This window comes from Sus scrofa, chromosome 6, assembly GCF_000003025.6.
Source record: "Sus scrofa isolate TJ Tabasco breed Duroc chromosome 6, Sscrofa11.1, whole genome shotgun sequence".
Taxonomy (NCBI): domain Eukaryota; kingdom Metazoa; phylum Chordata; class Mammalia; order Artiodactyla; family Suidae; genus Sus; species Sus scrofa.
This window is the reverse complement of record NC_010448.4, coordinates 92,133,069-92,154,204: the sequence shown is the minus strand read 5'-3', so window position 1 is coordinate 92,154,204 and position 21,136 is coordinate 92,133,069. Positions and strand designations below refer to the sequence as shown.

Below are 21,136 nucleotides of genomic sequence, written 5' to 3'. Positions count from 1 at the left end.
TGTGTGTGTGCGCGTGCATATGCATGGGTGCACATAGGTGCACATCCATGAGTACTTCCGGAAGAAAGGTTTAAGAATCAATACTCATTGCTAAACTTCCATCCAAATAAACTTTAACCATTTCTACAATATTGAATTTTTTTTTTTTTTTTTTTGTCTTTTTGCTATTTCTTGGGCCGCTCCCGCGGCATATGGAGGTTCCCAGGCTAGGGGTCGAATCGGAGCTGTAGCCACTGGCCTACGCCAGAGCCACAGCAACGCGGGATCGGAGCCGCGTCTTCAACCTACACCACAGCTCATGGCAACGCCGGATGGTTAACCCACTGAGCAAGGGCAGGGATCGAACCCGCAAGCTCATGGTTCCTAGTCGGATTCGTTAACCACTGCGCCACGACAGGAACTCCCTGAACTTTTTTTTTTTTTTAAAGAGACAGATAAGATTGCATTAGCATTCTGGATAACTTATTCAAATACATAGTACTTTAAAAAAAAAAGTATACACTGAAGTTCCTGTCGTGGCTCGGTGGTTAACGAATCTGACTAGGAACCATGAGGTTGTGGGTTCGATCCCTGGCCTTGCTCAGTGGGTTAAGGATCCAGTGTTGCCGTGAGTTGTGGTGTAGGTTGCAGACGCGGCTCCGATCCCGCGTTGCTGTGGCTCTGGTGTAGGCCAGCGGCTACAGCTCCGATTGGACCCCTAGCCTGGTAACCTCCATATGCCATGGGAAGCGGCCCAAGAAATGGCAAAAAAAGACAAAAAAAAAAAAAAAGTATACACTATATTCTCCTACTAAAGATATGAGAATATTGTTGTGCATTAAAACAAGGCTGGGAGTTCCCGTCGTGGCTCAGTGGTTAACGAATCCGACTAGGAACCATGAGAATGAGGGTTCAATCCCTGGACTCACTCAGTGGGTTAAAGATCCAGTGTTGCCGTGAGCTGTAGTGTAGGTTGAAGACGCAGCTTGGATCCCGAGTTGCTGTGGCTGTGGCATAGGCCGAAGGCTACAGCTCCAATTAGACCTCTAGCCTGGGAACCTCCATATGCTGCAGGTGTGGCCCTAAAAGGCAAAACAAAACAAAAAAACCCAAGGTTGTCAGGATACATACCTAATAAGCACATATAGCTTCTGTGTTAATTTAAAAATATGGATAAAGGAAAATAAGTATTTACTTAAGTAATAAGTAACATGCTTAATTTGTCTAATTCTACAGGTAAACTTTCTTCCTTTTTTTTGTTGTTGCTTTTTAGGGACGCACTCACAGCATATGGAGGTTCCCAGGCTAGGGGTTGAATCGGAGCTGCCATTGCAGGCCTACACCACAGCTGCAGTAATGCCAGATTTGAGCTGCATCTGTGACCTACACCACAGCTCACAGCAATACCGGATTCTTAACCCACTGAGAAGGGCCAGGAATTGAACCCACATCCTCATGGATCTTAGTCAGTTCGTTAACCACCGAGCCATGAAGGGAACTCCCACAATGTGTCTTACATCACAGGGTTGAAACTACTAAACAAGCATTATTTATCCTGTTTAATATTCCGTTAATTTCTGTAGTGTTTGTCCCACTATATTTCTAATCATTTTACTGTTTACTGTCTTCCCTATGATAATGTGGGCATTTGAGGTAAAAATTAAAGTTAGTGAAGAAAAGCTCTTACAAAAGGTGGGATGTGGGAGTTCCCGTCGTGGCTCAGTGGTTTACGAACCTAACTAGTATCCATGAGGATGCAGGTTCGATCCCTGGCCTCGCTCAGTGGGTTAAGGATCCCGTGTTGCTGTGAGCTGTGGTGTAGGCCAGTGGCTACAGCTCTGATTCCACTCCTAGCCGGTGAACCTCCATATGCCGTGGGTCCAGCCCTTAAAAGACAAAAAAAAAAAAAAAAAAAAAAAAAGAGAGAGATGGGATGAAATCAGTGAGTACAGCTGAATTAGGCATGTATTACAAAGAGCAAAAATCTGACTATCCTTTGATTGAATCCTTTAACATTTTATAAACCTCTATATATATATGCATTTTATTCTTTCTTTCACAAATCAGATGAGTTTACCTATCAACAAAATATACCACATTAACACACTAAAGGAAGTAAACATTTCTATAGAGAATGGCTCCTTAAAATGCAGTAGATAAAGTTCAGCACCATAACTAAAATGCTCACCATAACTAGGACTAGAAACGAGCTTCCTTAATTTGATAAATCTACCAAAAGGCTATGGTAAATTCAACTCGATTTAATAAAAAGTCCTAACTAGCACAGTAATACAATTTAAGCGAGATAAAAAGTAAAAAGATTGGAAAGAGAAACAAAATTATTATAACTATTATTTTTTGTCTTTTTGCCTTTTCTAGGGCCGCTCCCACGGCACATGGAGGTTCCCAGGCTGGGGGTTGAATGTGAGCTGTAGCCGCCGGCCTAGGCCAGAGCCACAGCAACGCCAGATCCAAGCCTCATCTGCGACCTACACCACAGCTCACGGCAACACTGGATCCTTAACACACTGAGCAAGGCCAGAGATTGAATCCACAATCTCATGGTTCCTAGTTGGATTCGTTAACCACTGCTCCACGACGGGAACTCCGAGAGAAACAAAATTATTATTCTTCACAATATGACTATCTAGAGAGAAAAGCCAATAATCTATAGATAAATTACAGAATAAGAGAGTTCAGTAAGGTTGCTAGATTTATGATCAATTATAAAAATAAATTACAATCTTATACACTAGCAACCTACTTAAAATATAAGAAGACATCATTTAATATCACACACACACAAAATGAGACACTTGGAATAAAATCTAAAAAAAAGATGTATAAGACCTGTATAAATAATAGGTATCTTCACTATTACAGAAGATTTAAATAAACAGAGTATGGAAGGTGGCTTAGTGGTTAAGGATTTGGTATTGTCACTGCTGTGGATCAGGTTCCATCCCTGGCCTGGGAACTTCTCATGCCACCAGTGTGGCCAAAGAAAATGGAGTAATATACCTTATCAGCATAAATTATTTGTAAGTTAATCTGCAAATTCAAAGCAATTTTGATGAAAATACCAACAGGATACAACCTCCTTGACCTTTGGAACTTAAGAAACTGATACCAAAATTACTATGAAAGACCAAGGAAACAAAAATAGCCAAGACACTTTTTAGGAATAAAGTCTGCTCTATCATTCATCAATATTTGTTATAATCCTATTCAAGTCAAGAGGCCATGGGACAGACACAGCAGACTAACAGAATAGACTTGAAAGCCTAATTTATATCATTATACAAAAACAAACTGCTATTCAGAAAACTAAACCTGAGAAGAAAAACAACACTTAAAGGAAAATATAGAATATTTTTTATGATCTTGGAAGCAAGAAAGAATTTCTTAAGATACAAAAACTATAAGGAAAAAGACACCATAAACAAAGCTAAAAAAACCCAACCACACATATCTATAGATATGTGGATTACTATGTGGATATTGATTACTACACAGAATATGTAATGAGTTCCTACAGATCAAGATAAAACAATAAGCATGGCAGAGAAAACCTAAATGTCAAAAAATTTTTCAATAATTATTATATTTGTAATTAAGGAAATATATATAAAAACTATATTGAGCTACCATTTTACACCAAGATGGGCAAAAAATTTCAAGACCAGTAACACAAACTGACAACAAGCCAAAGGAAAAATGAAAAATGAAAGCTCTCAGACTGTTGATAAGTCAGTTAGGAGTGAATGGTAATTTACAGTAAGTTTCAAGATGAGCATAATTTTCAATTCAATTTCACTCTATTGGTATATATACGCTAGAAAAATTCCATATCTGTGAAAGTTAACATGAACAAGAAGGCTTATTCTAGTACTGTTAATAGTAAAAAGGATGGAAACAACCTAGACAACCATTAATCAAATGGACACATTTGTACTACATTCATAATCAAAATTCATGGGCAAGTGCTAGAATTCAGATAAATAAAATTGAGAAATAAAAAAACCTGAGTGGAGTATGGCAGAAAATCAGATATTACCAACTACTTAGATTGTCATTATCTAGGTATGTATAATATACAACTAAGGCAAAAAAATTTACCAGAAGAGACTAAATGTTGAGAATACCACTAGGACAGTCTTTCAATTCAAGAACATAATATATCTCTGAATTTATCAAGGTCATTTCAATTTCATTAAAGGTTTGTGATATACTTTATAACACATTTTAATTTTTTTAATTTTTTAATTTTAATTTTTATTTATTTTTTGTCTTTTTAGGGCTGCACCTGAGGCACAGGGAGGTCCCCAGGCGGGGTCCAATCAGAGCTGTAGCTGCCAGCCTACACCACAGCCATGCCAGATCCTTAACCCACTGAGCAAGGCCAGGGATCGAACCTGCATCCTCAAGGATTCCCACTAAGCCACAATGGGAACTCCCTAGGATTCTTTTTCTTTTTGTCTTTTTGGTCCTTTGTTGCTGTTGTTGTTGCTATTTCTTGGGCCGCTCCCGCGGCATATGGAGGTTCCCAGGCTAGGGGTCCAATCGGAGCTGTAGCCACCGGCCTACGCCAGAGCCACAGCAACGCGGGATCCGAGCCGAGTCTGCAACCTACACCACAGTTCACGGCAACGCCGGATCGTTAACCCACTGAGCAAGGGCAGGGACCGAACCCGAAACCTCATGGTTCCTAGTCGGATTCGTTAACCACTGCGCCACGACGGGAACTCCAGAACTCCTCAATTTTCTTAATGGATACAGGCTATTCCAATTTTCTTTTATAAAGTTGTGTTTCATTTAAGTTACAAAATTAATTGGTACAAAATTGTTCCTAACATTCCTTTATTTTCAATTCAGAAGGCTCTTTAGCGATAACCCTTTCTTTCATTCCTGACACTAGTAATTTTTTTTTCTACTTTTCCTGACTAGTTTTGCTAGGAATTTATAAATTTCTTAAATTTTACTAACTTTTTAAAAAGAATCAACTTTTGGTTTCATTTATTTTCTGTAGTTTTCTATTTAATTAATTTCTGCTCTGACCTTTATTATTTCTTACCTTCTACTTACTTTGGATTTAATTTGTTCTTCTAGCTTAAGATAGAAACTTTGTGTGGTAGCCTGCCTCCAAGATGGTCCCTAATAATAAATCTTGCCTCATGGAATTTGCACCTTTGTGTAAGTTTCTCCACACTGAACATAACTGATTTGTGAATCTAATAGGATATTACAAAAATACCAGTATGTGACTTTCACTCTAGGCCTTAAAGTCATTAGAGCTTTTGCCATCTATCATGGATTACTTGCTCCAGAGGAAGCCAGCCACAATTTCATGAGAACACTTAACCAGCCCTACGGAGAGGTCCAGGCGGCAAGAAAAAAGGCCTCCACACAAATTTGTTACCAACTGAATTTTACAGGTATAAAATAAGACTTCATCATCCATTTAAACATTCTTCAAGTACCTACTATACAGGGACTCCTTTGTGCATTGGAATTTAGAGATGAACCAGACAAAAGCCTCTGCCTTTTAAGAACAGATCCTGGGTTAAGATGGCAGGTAAACCATAAGCAGCTCATTTCACTCCTTTCCCAAACTCTATGACTATGGTAGGGAACTTTTTAATAAAGTAAGAAAAGACATAAACATGGAAGGAAGGAGAACAGAAAACAGGAAATGCATCAACATTTTAAATGATGAAAAGCAAGTAGACAAGTTGTAATAGACATAGCAGATAGTAACCTCACAAGGCATGAGAAATGACAGTACCAGGTACCTCTGAAACTAATGATAAAAGGAGGGGGGTGGTACAGAAAAATGAAGAGAAAGGCTGTTTGAGAAGCAGGTAAAGTTCTAGATCCTTTGTCCATTCACAGTGCTGAACAACTGCCTCTTCTTCATCCTGGCATAATCTGTACGTCTATTCTCTGGAAAAAGTAAAAGACTTATTGGAGGGAGGATGTCCGGCACAGTTGAGGACACAGGACTATACCCCAAACAAGGAATTAAATGATTGTAAATATTAAATGCTGAATGCAGACATCTCCCAAGCCAGACTCCCCAACTTGGCTTCCAGAATGCAGACAAGGAGACTGTTACCTTTCAGGCAGGAGTTTTAAGACTCATCTTTGGGAAATTTGACCAGCCAACAGGAAAGACCTAAGGATACCAACAATATAGGTTCCCCAACATCAGTCCACTTAAATCACCCTATGATAAAGCTCAAGGTCAATAGGCCCCAGGATGCATTCGAAGCATCTAGTCAGTGGTTTAGATTCCCACTGTATCCAGAGAAAATAATCAAGGACACTACGGGAAGCCTCCAGAATGGAGGACAGAGATCAAAGTGAACAAACAAAGAGACCTTGGAGGAAACATAAGCACATACAAGAAAAACAAAACTCCAAAATAAATTATTTTCAATGAGCTTAGAGAATATCATATGTGAAAAAGAACAGTATGCCATATTAAAATAACATTCAGAAAATAAAAAGGAATGATTAGAATTTAAAAACATAATAGCAAAAATGAAAAAGTGAAGAGAGGGTTAGAAGATGAAGGTGAGTAAATTTTCCAGAAAGTTAAATAAACAAGGGAAGCAAAACCTTACTAAAGCCATTTAAAAACGGAGCACTGCTTTCAAATTTATGAAGGAAAATTATTCCCAACATAGAAACCCAGCTAAACTTTTCATGAAACTTCTGAATGTTTTTAAAAAGGGGGGGATAGGAGTTCCCATTGTGGCTCAGTGGTTAACGAATCCGACTAGGAACCATGAGATTGCGGGTTCGATCCCTGCCCTTGCTCAGTGGGTTAAGGATCTGGCGTTGCTGTGAGCTGTGGTGTAGACTGCAGACATGGCTCAGATCCCGCGTTGCTCTGGCTCTGGCGTAGGCCAGCGGCTACAGCTCCAATTGGACCCCTAGCCTGGGAACCTCCATACGCCGTGGGAGCGGCCCCAGAAAAAGGCAAAAAGACAAAAAAGGGGGGGGAGGGGATAGAGATAGTGAAGTGTGATCCCAAGAGGACAGTTGTATACCAAATATGAAGAGCATACTCAATCAGACTGAAACAGTGTCAATCAAGTAACAGATTTGGTGAATACTGTCACTGAAATTCCTATTATACTGTTTTCTAATGTACATGGACAATGTACAAATGGACAAGCCTGATACAGATAACTTTACTTGGCATGTTGATAAAGTTCCTGCCCTCCTACCTAAAATCAGACTCTCACTTTACCCTAAAGAAATAAATGTTTTGCTTTGATCTATTTCTGAGGACTAATTTGAATACTATATAACCAACTTATTTCTTAACCTTAAGGATCTTACACCTGAACCTAAGACAAACATACAAAGCAGGCAACACTAATGTTGTGATTGATAAATTACCTACTAGAGGAGTTCCTATCGTGGCTCAGCAGAAATAAATCTGACTAGTATCCATGAGGACACAGGTTTGTTCCCTGGCATTGCCATGAGCTGTGGTGTAGGTCACAGAAATGACTCAGATCTGGCGTGGCTGTGGTGTAGGCCAGTGGCTATAGCTCCAATTCGATCCCCAGCCTGGGAACCTCCATATACCAAGGGTGCGACCCTAAAAAGACAAAAAAATAAATAACTTACCTACTAGAAATATGCAAAGGAAGCATATTCAGTGTGAACCTTTGACTATTAAGCAGAATAAATTAAAATTACTAAATTTTACAATGATTTATGTATTCTGACTACTTTCTTCTAGCAGCAAAAGAGATAGTGAATGTTTTATAGAGAGCTACTTTTTACTGAAAAGCAAAGAAAGTAAATAAAGTAAATGAAAATAAAAAACATTTCTCAACTCAGATGTCTCAGGTCTGAGATGTGTCTGCCAGGAATCTTGCTTCTTAAAGGATACAGAAAGAGTTGTGAACATTAATGGTATAAGCTTTGGAATCAGAAAAGCTGACCTCTATTATTTAAATATAAACTATGGTTATATTAAATATATATATTAAATATATTTTAGGTTATATTACATATATAGTAATGTAAATATAAAGTTAGATTATATGACCTTTAGAAAGAGAAAGTTTAGAGATTTTTTTTCTCTGAACTTCAGTTGGGGGTATCGCCTAACTCATACAACTGCGATAAAGTTCACATGAGATACAGCTGTCCCTTGGTATCTGTGCGAGAGTGGTTCTAGGATTCCGTATGGATATCAAAAATCGGTGGGAGCTCAAGTCCTTTATATAAAATGGCATAATACAGTCAGCCCTTGGTATCCATGGAACCCAGGTAATGAGGGAAAGCTGTAATTAATGTAAAACGTTTAGCATTCTACCTGGTACATAAGTGGATAACAAAAATATCTTTAGGGAGATACAACTAATAAAAACCAGATTCAGTCTGATACTCTTAAAATGCATAATTACAATAAAATGCAAGCTGCACATGAGTTAGGTCTAGAAAGAGGTTAACCTAAAAAAATATTCTGCAGGAGGTTCCGCTGTAGCTCAGTGGTAAAGAACCTAATATCCATGAGGACGCCAGTTCAATCCCTGGCCCCACTGAGTAGGTTAAAGATCTGGTTTTGCCGTGAGCTGTGGTGTACATGGCAGATTGGCTGGGATATGGGGTGGCTGTGGCTGTGGCTGTGGCTGTGGCTATGGCTGTGGCTGGCAAATGCAGCTCCAATTCGACTACTAGCCTGGAAACCTCCATATGCCGCAGGTGCAGCCCTAAAAAGCAAGAAAAGAAAAGAAAATCTGCATTTCATTGACTCCAAAATGCCAATTATGAAAAGGTACATTGATATTTTATGTATCCTAAAAGAGAAATCTGTCAATTAAACTGTGACAAACCATCTACTCCAAGATATCTCCTAAGTTCAGAGATGATGAAATGTGAAAAAAAGTTTATGTCTTAGACTGGTAAAATTCATTAAGTTTAATTACATAGTTGAGAGTTAGGGTATTAAATATCATGAAAACAATCATTTTGAAAACAAGATTAAGTCACACAATTAGAATTAAATTGCTCGCTCTCTTAAAGTACTCTTCCATTGCTTATCTCCACCACAAATTTCGCCTAGCTCGTGTCACTTCCTCAGAAAAATGTTCTTCAAACACCGAGACTAGAATGGATCCCTTTGTTAGATGGTCCCATTGCACTTAATACTTCTTTGTAATACTGATATTGCTCAATACCAATTTTCTTTGGTTGATTTCAAATTCAATAAAGACTGCTTTGTTCAGTATAATACACCAAGTGCAAAGGTTGCGAAATCAAAATCACACAAATGAAAAAGGAAATATAAGCAAGTATGGTGATCGGTGCAATACTTTCCCTCATTATTTTTCACAGCAGCATTACATAGTATTGACAACTTAAAAATAAACCCATTTAAAATTTTAGGCTTTATTTCACTTCATGAAGATATCACGGGTCTTTAAAAAAATACCATCTTGATTATTTTGCTTCACAATGGCACCTGAAGTTATCTACACAGTTTGTTCACATAAATACACATACTTTCACATTTTTCTTTCCTTTTTTTCTTTTTAAGGCTGCACCTGCTGCATATAGAAGTTTCCAGGCTAGAGGTCAAATCAGAGCAGCAGCGGAGGCCTACCTACGCCACAGCCACAGTGACAGCAGATACGAGCAGTATCTGTGACCTACGCAGCAGCTTGCAGCAATGCCCAGATCCTTAACCTACTGAGCAAGGCGCACATCCTCACAGAGACTACGGTTGGTTGGGTTCTTAACCCACTGAGCCACAATGGACACTCAACTTTCACATTTTTCTTGAAAGATGCAGTCTTTTAGGTCTCTTTTCCCGACCCCAATCTATTTAATTCCTCTTCCTTCTTTCTTCATAAAGGGAACCACTATCCTGAAACTGGTATTTGTCCCATCTATGTTTTGATAATTTTATTGCATTTGTAATGTATCCCATATATACTTTTTATTTTTCTAAATTTTCATAAATAGTAACATAGCCTTTGCTATTGCTCACCCTCCCAACACTCTCTTCTTTTCTTTTTTGGATTTTTAGGACTTTTCCCGTGGCATATGGAGGTTCCCAGGCTAGGGCTCTAATCGGAGTTGTAGCCTCTGGCCTATGCCACAGCCGCGTCAATGCCAGGTCCAAGCTGTGTCTGTGACCTACATCCCAACTCACAGCAACTCTGGGTTCTTAACCCACTGAGCAAGGGCAGGGATTGAACATGCATCCTCATGGATACTAGTCAGATTCGATTCCACTGAGCCATGACGGTAACTCCCATCCAACACTGTTTTCAAAAATAATCCATGTTGATATATATAGATCTGGTTCATTCATTTAACTGTCATACAGCACATCGTAATATAACAATTTATATACTCATTTGAATATTTATTTTGCTATTTACAGGAAGCAGGCTGTTTCCAATTTTCTGCGATTATAAATATTGTTTCAGGGATATATGCAAGATATCTCTATGGTATATCAAGGGTTTTAAGATATGTTCAATTTCATCTTTACTTCATCTTTTCTAGATATTGAAAACTGCTCTCCAAAGTAGTTGTATCAAATCATACCCTTACTAACAGTGCATGAGAGTTCCTTTTACTTTATTCTCACCAACATTTGATATGACTTCTAAATTTTTACAAATCTGATGGATGTGAAATGGTAGAAATGGTACTGATTTCATTCCTGATTACTAATGAATTTGAGAACCTGATATTCATGTGTTTATCAGCCATTTGGATTTTCTCTTTTGTGAATTATCTTTTTTACTACTGATCTTATATTCCATAAAACTCTCGATTATATGAGCTGTAAATATTCTCCTAGCATTTTAACATTGTTGACAGGGTCTTTTATACAAATCAGTTTTAAATTTTGATGTAGCCAAGTTTATCAGTGTTTTCTTTTTTGATATATATGTTTTATATTTTGATTAATGTTATTCTCATTTTTTTCCTGAATTTCAAAGTTCTGCTTTTCAAGTTTTTTGGAAGGTTTGCTGTATTTTATTTTATTTTGTATTGTATTTATTGGCTATGCCCGTGGCAGGTGGAAGTTCCCAGGCCAGGGACTGAACCTGTGCCACAGTAGTGACCCAAGCCACTGTAGTGACCTGACCTGCTGCAGCAACAATGCCATATCCTTAACCCACTGTACCACAGGGGACTCCTTGCTTTTCAAATTTTAGATTACGTTCTACCTAGAAATAAATTTGGGATATGATGTAAGAGGGTCTAATTATTTTTTCTTCATACAGTTAGCAACTATATAACATCATTTATGAAATACTTCACTCTTTCCTCAGTGACTTGAAATGCCAACTTAACATAAACAAAGTACACATACACATTCAGCTTATTTCTAGGCTCTGTATTTTGCTTCATTAATCTGTCTGTTCCTGCAGTTAAAGTGTGGTATAAGTACTACAGTTTTAAAATAGGGAAGGCAGGAGTTCCCATCATGGTGCAGTGGAAATGAATCCGACTAGCAACCATGAGGTTGTGGGTCTGATCCACAGCCTTGCTCAGTGGGTTAAGGATCCAGCATTGCCGTGAGCTGTGGTGTAGGTTGCAGACTCGGCTCGGATCTATCGTTGCTGTGGCTGTGGCTGTAGGCTGGTGGCTACAGCTCCGACTGGACCCCTAGCCAGGGAATCTCCATATGCTGTGGGTGTGGCCCTAAAAAGACAAAATAAATAAATAAAATAAAATAGGGAGGACAAGTCCTCCCCCTTTATTCTTTACAGTTATATTGACTGTTCGTAGTCATTCATTTTTCCACATAAATCTTAATATTGACTTATGATAAAGGTTTCACTATGTACTCTGTTGGAACTTTACTTAAAATTGCATTTATAGATTAATTTTGTTAGAACTGATATCAAGTGGATTCTTCTCAATAAGGCTACTATATTTCATTTAGATTTTTCACTTTTATCTTTCAATAGTTTTAGAGACCACTCAGAAATCTTTTATTCTTGTGTATCCCCTTTTTAATCCCAACTCTTGATCTCATCATATGTTAAAGCTCAGCTAAGACATCATTTATTTCTACAAATATTTTTCTAACTTTCCAGGCTCATTTGGATGCTCTTCCTCCATGTTCTTGGTTTTTTTTTTTTTTTTTTGTTGTTGTATTTTCGTCCGTGCATATGAGTTGCTAGGGTCAATCGAGCTGCAGCCCCCCCCAGCCCCACGGATCGAGCCGCTCCCTACACCACTCACGCAGTTGGATCTTCCCTAGCCAGGACCCCCCTCATGTTAGTCGATTCGTTAACTGCGCAGACATGTTTTTTTATTTATTCATTTTTTATTTAATATGACCAAAAGTTGTGCCAGGCATTGAGGGTACATATACAGGTAAATTAGATGGATAGTCCCTAGCTTCATGGAGTTTTCATTCTAATAGGAGACTAAAAATAATAAACACTTATAATTCAAGATGACACATGGTATTACAGGGGAAGTATACTGTGCTAGGGGTATACATGAGAGAAATATCTAACTCAGACTTGGGGGATGGCTGGATGGGGGAGGGAAGGGGGGGAGAAAGGTGTCAAATACTGCTTCTCAGGGAAGTAACATGTAGACTGAAACCTGCAAGAAGAACAGAAGTTAGCAAACACAAGAGTGACTAAATATCATAGTACTGACGTCTTTGTCTTACTCTTAATTTTACTGGAAAAGCTCCCACTGCTTATCTGTGAAATCCTTTACTCTCTGAGTATGTTTCCTCCCTTGGCTTCCCTGACACCATCTTTTGGCTCTCAAACTGCCTGTGATGATTTGTTGCTCTCTGGTTCCTCTTCCTTCCTTAAATGCCAGTATTTCTCATGGCACTATTCTTCTCATCCCTGCTTTCAATCTAAGTACTATTTCTACTGCCAGCTAATCAGCAACAGCAGACCTACCTCCCAAATTCAGCATTATCATTCATACCTGGTATGAATGAGTCACTATTCTGAATGCATACTAGTAAGTATGCCTTTTTTTATTTTTTATTTTTTTTGCTTTTTAGGGCCTCAACTGCAGCATATGGAAGTTCCCAGGCTGGGGGTCAAATCAGAGCTGCAGCTGCCAGCCTATACCACAGCCACAGCAATACAATATCTGAGCCACATCTGTGACCTACACCACATCTTACAGAAACACTGGATCCTCAGCCTACTGAGCAAGGCCAGGGATGGAACCCGCATCCTCATGGATACTAGTCGGGTTTGTTACCACTCAGCCAAAACAGCAACTCTGAATATGTCCTTCTTGAAAGCTAGTTTATAATACAGCACAATCACTGAACTAGAAGGTCTGGGAATATGCAGGTTGTTTCAAAGACTGAATAAGCAGAGAATTTTATAGGCTAGGTATGGTTTTATTTTTTATTTTTTTGCCATTTCTTGAGCTGCTCCCGCGGCATATGGAGGTTCCCAGGCTAGGGGTCGAATCAGAGCTGAAGCCACCAGTCTATGCCAGAGCCACAGCAATGCAGGATCTGAGCCGAGTCTGCAACCTACACCACAGCTCACGGCAACACCGGATCCTTAACCCACGGAGCAAGGCCAGGGATCGAACCCTCAACCTCATGGTTCCTAGTCAGATTTGTTAACCACTGAGCCACCATGGGAACTCCTTTTTTATTTTTAATACATCTGTTTAGCTAGGCTATTAGTTGTCGGTTATTTAATTAAACATTAATCTAGGTATTGTTCTAAAGGTATTATATAGATGTAATTAAAGTCTATACTCTGTTGACTTTAAGGAGAATATTCTGAATAGTCTGGGTGGGCCTCGGTCAGTTGAAGGCCTTAAAAACAGGGCTGAGGTATCCCTAAGAGAAAGAAGAAATTCCACCCATGGACAGCAGCTTCAGCCCATACTCACGTATTTGAGCCTGCCCTTCCTGAGAGCCTACCCTAAGGATTTCAGACTTGACTAGCTAGCCCCTAAAACTGTGTAAGCCCCATCTCTCTATATAAAGATGCTACTGGTTCTGCTTCTCTGGTTGAACCTAACACACTAAGTTTGTAGTTTTATTAAAAAATGTTTTTTCTTCAAAAACCTAGTAAATCTTCTGATCTATTCATTTTCAACCAATTCCATGTACCAGTAACTATACCCAAAGTTTTTTTTCTGGACATGGTTCTTAAATCTATTTTTTCAACTTAATCTTCATAATATGTTCCTTCCTCACCATCCCACATTACACCATCACCATCTCTTACCTGAACTAGTGATTGAAAAAGCCTCCTAACTGGCTTCTCAGATTAGTTTTTTTCTCCTCTATCTATTCTCCACACTGCTGCCAGAGGTCTCTTTCTGGAAAACAAATACGATCATGTCACTATTCTTCTTAAAAACCTTTTAAGTCTTCCTATCTACAGGATAGAGGTAAATTTGTTTTCTATTGATTAATTTCTACTTTTCACTTTTATTTTCTTCTATTTTTCTCTGCATTTAATTTTTCTGACTTACTAAGATGAATGCATAGGTCACTGATACTTTTCTTCTTTTCTAACAGGCATTTAAGGTTTGAGATTCTTTGTAAGCATTGCTTTAACTAATCATACCAATTCTGATATGTACTACTTTCATTACCCTTCAGTTCAAAATATTTAAACTCTTCTTTATGATTTCTTTAACCAATGAGTTATTTAGAAATTATTTTTAAAATAATATCCAAAGCTGGACTTTAAGTAGTGGGAAAAGAGCAGCAATTTATTTCCAAAATTTTCCGCTTTTCCTCTTAGAATTCAATATAGAGCAACAAAGAGAATGTAAAAGAGAGAAAAGGAACCTAGGATACAATAAAAACCTAAAAAATGCCAAATTGTACATAAATATGATCCAAAGTACTTGGGACTAGTAAAACCTATGCAAGGGAAAAGGACATGAAGTATGAAAGAAAGCCTGGTGGGATAATAACAAATTTTTGCTCCAGAAAGAGGGGGTCCTATCCTGAGTGGGATCTGCAATGTTTAGAACTGGGGTTGAATGCAAGAATCTCAGAAGGAAGTAGAGAGGAGGTGTAGAAAGTGTCATGAGAGTGAGTGGAGGGTGAACTAGAAAAGACAGAGTTCAGACAGGACTACTCTTTTAGAACCAAGGCATGCATTTTTCTTCTAATTTCAAACCGGCAGAGAAGTCAGAATAATAGCACAAATTCTCTGTTAACATTTGAGCAGGCAATTTAAAAGGTATAGTCTCTGATAGCTATATCCTACCTGGTAACAGAAACTTCTTAAACACATGAGAGGCAAAGAAGGTGCAGCTTTATTTTGAAGAATCCATCAGAACAACAAAGGACAGGGGGCTTGAGCAAAGAAACCTGGAAAAACTACCTTCTCCTAATGTCTTGTCTCACCTCCCTCTCCCACTCCAGTCTCTTCTAATAGGTGGTTTGGGAAAACTCATCTCATTTAAATACAAATAAGAAAAGTTGTAAGTATCCATGCAAAGATACCATTAAAAAACGTGGAGTTCCCGTCGTGGCGCAGTGGTTAACGAATCCGACTGGGAACCATGAGGTTGCGGATTCGGTCCCTGTCCTTGCTCAGTGGGTTAATGATCCGGCGTTGCCCTGAGCTGTGGTGTAGGTTACAGACGCGGCTCGGATCCTGCGTTGCTGTGGCTACAGCTCCGATTAGACCCCTAGCCTGGGAACCTCCATATGCCGTGGGTGCAGCCCAAGAAATGACAAAAAAAAAAAAAAAAAAAAAGTAAAAAAGCAGCACAGCATCCCTGACAAAGAAAACTCAACAGAAAATATCACCACAAAGTAGCTAAAAAATTATAACACTACTTTTTTTTTCATTTTTTTTTATTACTCAAATGAATTTATCACATCTGTAGTTGTATAATGATCATAACACTACTTTTTAACATGAATTTAAAATTCCTTGGCGTTCCTGTTGTGGCGCAGTGGAAATGAACCCAACTAGGAGCCATGAGGTTGCGGGTTCACTCCCTGGCCTTGATTGGTGGGTTAAAGATCCAGCGTTGTCGTGAGCTGTGGTGTAGGTCACAGATGCAGCCTGGATTTGGCATTGCTGTGGCTGTGGCATAGGCCTAAAAGACCCCTAGCCTGGGAACCTCCATATGCCACAAGGGCAGCCCTTAAAAAAAAAAAAAAAAAAAAAAAAAAAATTCCTTGAATGCAGCTATGAAGATATCACAGTAGAAGTTTAAGAATTCAGGGAAGAGACAGTCAAGAGAAGAAAATGAAATAAGCACTGCAGAACTCATGAAAGAAATGGAAGAAAAAGATTTTTTTAATTCAAAAAATGAAAACTAAACCACAGTGAGCAAATGGTACAAATTATACCATAGAAGGCACAGTAAGGAGCAAATAGAGTAAAATTTTTTAAAAAGAAAATAAAATGACAGATTAAAAAAAAGATAAAAGAGTCAAACGTACATTTTCAAAGGGAATCCCATGTTTTAAATAAAATTGACCAAAAATGGTCAACACTGAGAAAAAAATCTAGCAAAATAATTGTAAAATATGTTTTCAGCAACCAGACAAAAAAAGCAGGTCCCATCTAAGGGAAAAAAAAAAAAAAATCAAATTGACGTCATACTTGTCTACTGAACATTCACTGTCAGAGGACAATGGAAAAATACCTATAAGAAATTCAATAAAGTGTGAGTCAAGTCATTTTATGTCTAGCCAAGCAGTCCTTCAGGAATAATGCTATAGACAAATAGTTTTAAATATGCAAAAATTCAGCTCTTACTCATATGAGCCCTTCCTGAGGTGACAGATGACAGGAAAAATTTCAGCAAAAGGACTTACAGTTAGACACCAATACATATAATTGGAAATTTAAGATGAAAACAAGTGGACACACAGGTGACAGATGGAACATAACTGTTAGATGCTCAAAAAACAAGGAATAGTAATAGAATGACAGAAAAATCATAAAAAGTAGAACTAACACTGATTGCGCTTTACAGTGACAGGAGTCAAAGTCGAAAGTAGAATAAATTTAAGCAAAATTATAAAGAACAATGAAATAATGCTATACTGGGTAAAATTACTTAATAAAGGAGAGGGAGGAAAAAAGGGAAGGACAAGAATAAAGGTAATATAAATGTTATTTATTAAGGAAAACAAAAGATGTTACTTTATTATTCTATTTTTTGGCCACACCCATGGCATGTGGAAGTTCTCAGGCCAGGGACTGAACCTATACCATAGATGCGACCTGCACCACAGCTGTGGCAATGCCAGATCCTTAACCTGCTATGCTACAAGGGAACGTCCAAGAGATACTAATTTATAGAGAGAGAAAGATGAGTGTTGTATGAAGGTATACAGGTAATCATTGGTGGGGGAAAAAAATCTTCCTAATATCAGAACTAGCATTTAAAAAGCACAGAAAATAGACCACATTGATAGTAATCTTTTTTTAGACAATTGTAAACTTTTGGCCCAAAAATACAAAAAAAAAAAAAAAATCACTTTATCATTGTAAAGAGTATAATTCACAACAAATAACACAGATAGGTATACATATGCTCCCAATAACACAGCAGCAATATTAAGAGAGTGGAGGAGTTCCCGTCGTGGCGCAGTGGTTAACGAATCCGACTAGGAACCATTAGGTTGCGGGTTCGGTCCCTGTCCTTGCTCAGTGAGTTAACGATCCGGCGTTGCCGCGAGCTGTAGTGTAGGTTGCAGACGCGGCTCGGATCCAGCGTTGCTGTGGCTCTGGCGTAGGCCGGTGGCTACAGCTCCGATTGGACCCCTAGCCTGGGAACCTCCATATGTCGCGGGAGCGGCCCAAGAAATAGCAAAAAGACAAAAAAAAAATAAATAAATAAATAAAAAGAGAGTGGAAATATAAGGAGAAATAGAAACATAACAGAAATTTATTTCTCCCATTCTGAGACAAGTAAACAAAAATAAATAAGGAAATAATCTAAACAACACAACCAAAATAGAAGCGCTGATAGATATTCATTTAACTCTACCCCTAAAACAGAATGTATCTTTTTTTAAACACTGTTTTCTTCTTTAAATTAATTATTGATTTGTGTTTATGGCCACACCTGTGGCATATGGAAGCTCCCAGGCCGGGGACTGAATCTGGGCCAGGTGCAGCCTATACTGGATCCTTTAACCCACTGCACCAGGCTGGGGATTGAACCAGTACCTCTGAAGCAACTTGAGATGCTGTAGTCAGGTTCTCAACCCACTGTACCATAGTGGGAACTCCAAAAACTGAAAATATCTTATTTTCAAACTGCTACTGAACTTTTATAAAAACTGACTATATATTAGGTTGCCAAAAAAACACCTCAAAAAATTTAAAAAGCAGAAATATAAACCACATTTTCTGATTAACAACACAGTGAAACTAGAAATTTATAACACAAGAAAATAAAAAGATCTTTAATCTGAAAATTAAAAAAGTCCCTCAAACAACATTAGGATAATGGGGGAAATATAAATGAAATGTGTGGTGTTTGGAGAAAACAATATAGTGAAACACTAGGAGTTCCTGTTGTGGTGCAGCGGAAACGAATCCTACTAGGAACCATGACGTTTCGGGTTCCATCCCTGGCCTTGCTCAGTGGGTTAAAGGATAAGGTGTTGCCGTGAGCTGTGGTGTAGGTGACAGATACGGCTCGGATCTGGTGTTGCTGTGGCCCTGGCATAGGCCGGCAGTTCCAGCTCCGATTAGACCCCTAGCCTGGGAACCTCCATATGCCACAGGTGCAGCCCTAAACATACAAAAGAAAAACAAAAAAACAAAAAAACTACATATTAGAAGATTTGGTTATTAAAAAAAAAAAGAATGTACATATACATATGTATGACTGAATCTCTTTGCTGTACAACAGAAATTGGCATAATGTAAATCAACTATGCTTTAATAAAAAATAAGAAGCTTTGGAACACAGCTAAACAGTGATAAAAAATTGTTATAAATACTTTTTTCAATAAGAAGAATGAAAAGTAAATTAGTTACTAATACAGTTCAAAACCAGCTAAATTAATTGAAGAAAAATAAAGGAAAAAATTTAATAAAGTTAAAAACAGAAATTAAGGACTTAGGAAACAGAAAGCAGAGAACTAAGAAAAAATTTCAGAAGTTCTTTGGTGGGGGTGTAATAAAGAGTAAAAAAGGACAAAGCACAAATATAATAAATAAATAAATAAATGTGAGTAAACCACAGAAATAGATAAAATTAAAAAAAATAAGAAACTACTCTGTAATACATTAGATACAGATAAAATAAATAATTTTGTAGTAAGATATAACCTACCAAAACGGAACCTCAAGAGCCTAAACAGACTGATTTTCATAAAATAAATGTAAGTTTTAAAAGAGATGCCCACCAAACAAAACAAAACACACCAGTCTACAAGATTTTACCAAAATTTGCATTTGGTCATCTTTTCACATGTTTAAGGGCCATCTTATTTTTTATTAACTCTTTATGTCCTTTGCTCTACCAAATCTTAAAAGAGCTGATAATCAACACTATTTATAAAAGCTGTTGGGGAGTTCCTGTCATAGCACAGAGGAAACAAATTCGACTAGGAACCATGAGGTTGCAGGTTCGATCCCTGGCCTTGGTCAGTGGGTTAAAGATCCGGCGTTACCGTGAGCTGTGGTGTAGGTTGCAGATGCGGCTTGGATCCCAAGTTGCTATGGCTGTGGTGTAGGCCAGTGGCTACAGTTCTAATTCGACCCCTAGCCTGGGAACCTCTATATGCCGAGGGTGCAGCCCTTAAAAAAAAAACAAAAAAGTAAAGTATTGGGAGTTCCTCTGGGACTCAATTAAAGACCTGGCATTGTCACTGCTGTGGCTTGGGTCATTGCTGTGGTGCAGGTTCAATCTTAGGCCCTGGAATTTCCGCCAGCAGCAAGCATGGCCAAAAAAATAGAAGTACTTAAGAAAATAAGAACCAACAGCCAAGTTCCATCCACTGCCTCCACCTTCTGCCCTGTGCTGGATGTCTGCATGACCATTCCTGACAACCATATCATGTAGTCCTTGAAGCACGTGAGCCCACAGTCTTGGGCCCTAACCGGGATCTAGGCATGCTGGTGGAGACTGGTGCAGAAGGAGAGAACAACAGCTTCAGGGAAGCAGAATATTGTACCATCAACTCCATGTTGGATCAGATCAACTCCTGCCTGGACCACCTGAAAAATAATGACCACCTCCATGCCCATCTCCAGGAGCTGCCTGAATCCATATGGCAGATGTACCTTAAGTTCCAGCAGCAGCTTGGGGAAGCCCCTAGCGACGCCAGCCCCTAGGCTCCAGAAGCCCCCAGCCAGGCCCCAACCCTGCCTCCTTCTGGCCTGATTACTCACCACCTGGCTTAGGGACCTTCTCAAGGACTGGCCTACAGATCTCCTGGTGGGTCTGCCTGCCTAGGCTACCCTTCTGGTACTTTGCGTGGCATGCCTGGGCCAGCCCCACCTACTGGCATCCCCTCCTGGGACCAGGTGTGGGCCTGCAACCTGCTCACCTCGCCTGCCTGCCCAACTCCTGGATGGTCCCCACTCTGCCTAGGCCTTGAGTGTCCACATTAAATGGGTCTTCAACACCAAAAAAAAAAAAAAAAAAAACCCCAAAGGAAACAACAGATGCTACTAAATATACATACATGTATGCATCATATTTAATGCAGATACACTGGAAGCATTCCTTCTAAAATAAGGAATAAAAAGAGGTTGGCCACTGCTCACTAATACCTAACACTCTTTTCTAATTGGTCAATATAATCTGATTAAAATAATTACAGGTATAAATATTCTAAGGAAGAGGTAAACCTATCACTATCTGTAAATGAAATGATTATATCCTAGAAACTCCAAAGAAAACATTTGAAAAGGTAATGGAATGCAATTAAGGCAGAAAGAAAAAAGTTACTACATAGAAACTGAAAGCCTACGTGTATATAAAAAATAACCAAGTAGAATCTATAAAACCATTTAATAGAAAAAAAATAGAAAATATCCAAGAATGACAATTAAGAAGTGTGCAAATTTTATGTGAAGAAAATTTTAAAACACTCCTGAAGGAAACAAAAAGTAATCCTGAACAAATGGAAAGGCATAGTATTTTCTTGACAGAAAGACTCAATATCGTAAGACTCAGTAACTTAATTTAAAAATATAAT

The 21,136-nt window shown here is 38.5% G+C and overlaps 1 protein-coding gene and 1 pseudogene across 5 annotated transcripts in view; one reads left to right on the top strand and one right to left on the bottom strand.

Moving 5' to 3' along the window:
* AGO3 (eukaryotic translation initiation factor 2C, 3) overlaps nucleotides 1–21,136 on the bottom strand; it is a 144,049-nt gene that overhangs the window by 71,607 nt on the left and 51,306 nt on the right. Inside the window, exon 6 of one of the 5 annotated variants that reach the window (XM_021093291.1) lies at nucleotides 14,214–14,307. The gene's annotated coding sequence lies outside the window, so the exon portion shown is untranslated. 5 annotated transcript variants of the gene reach the window in all.
* On the top strand, nucleotides 1,618–20,267 carry LOC110261116 (annotated as a pseudogene).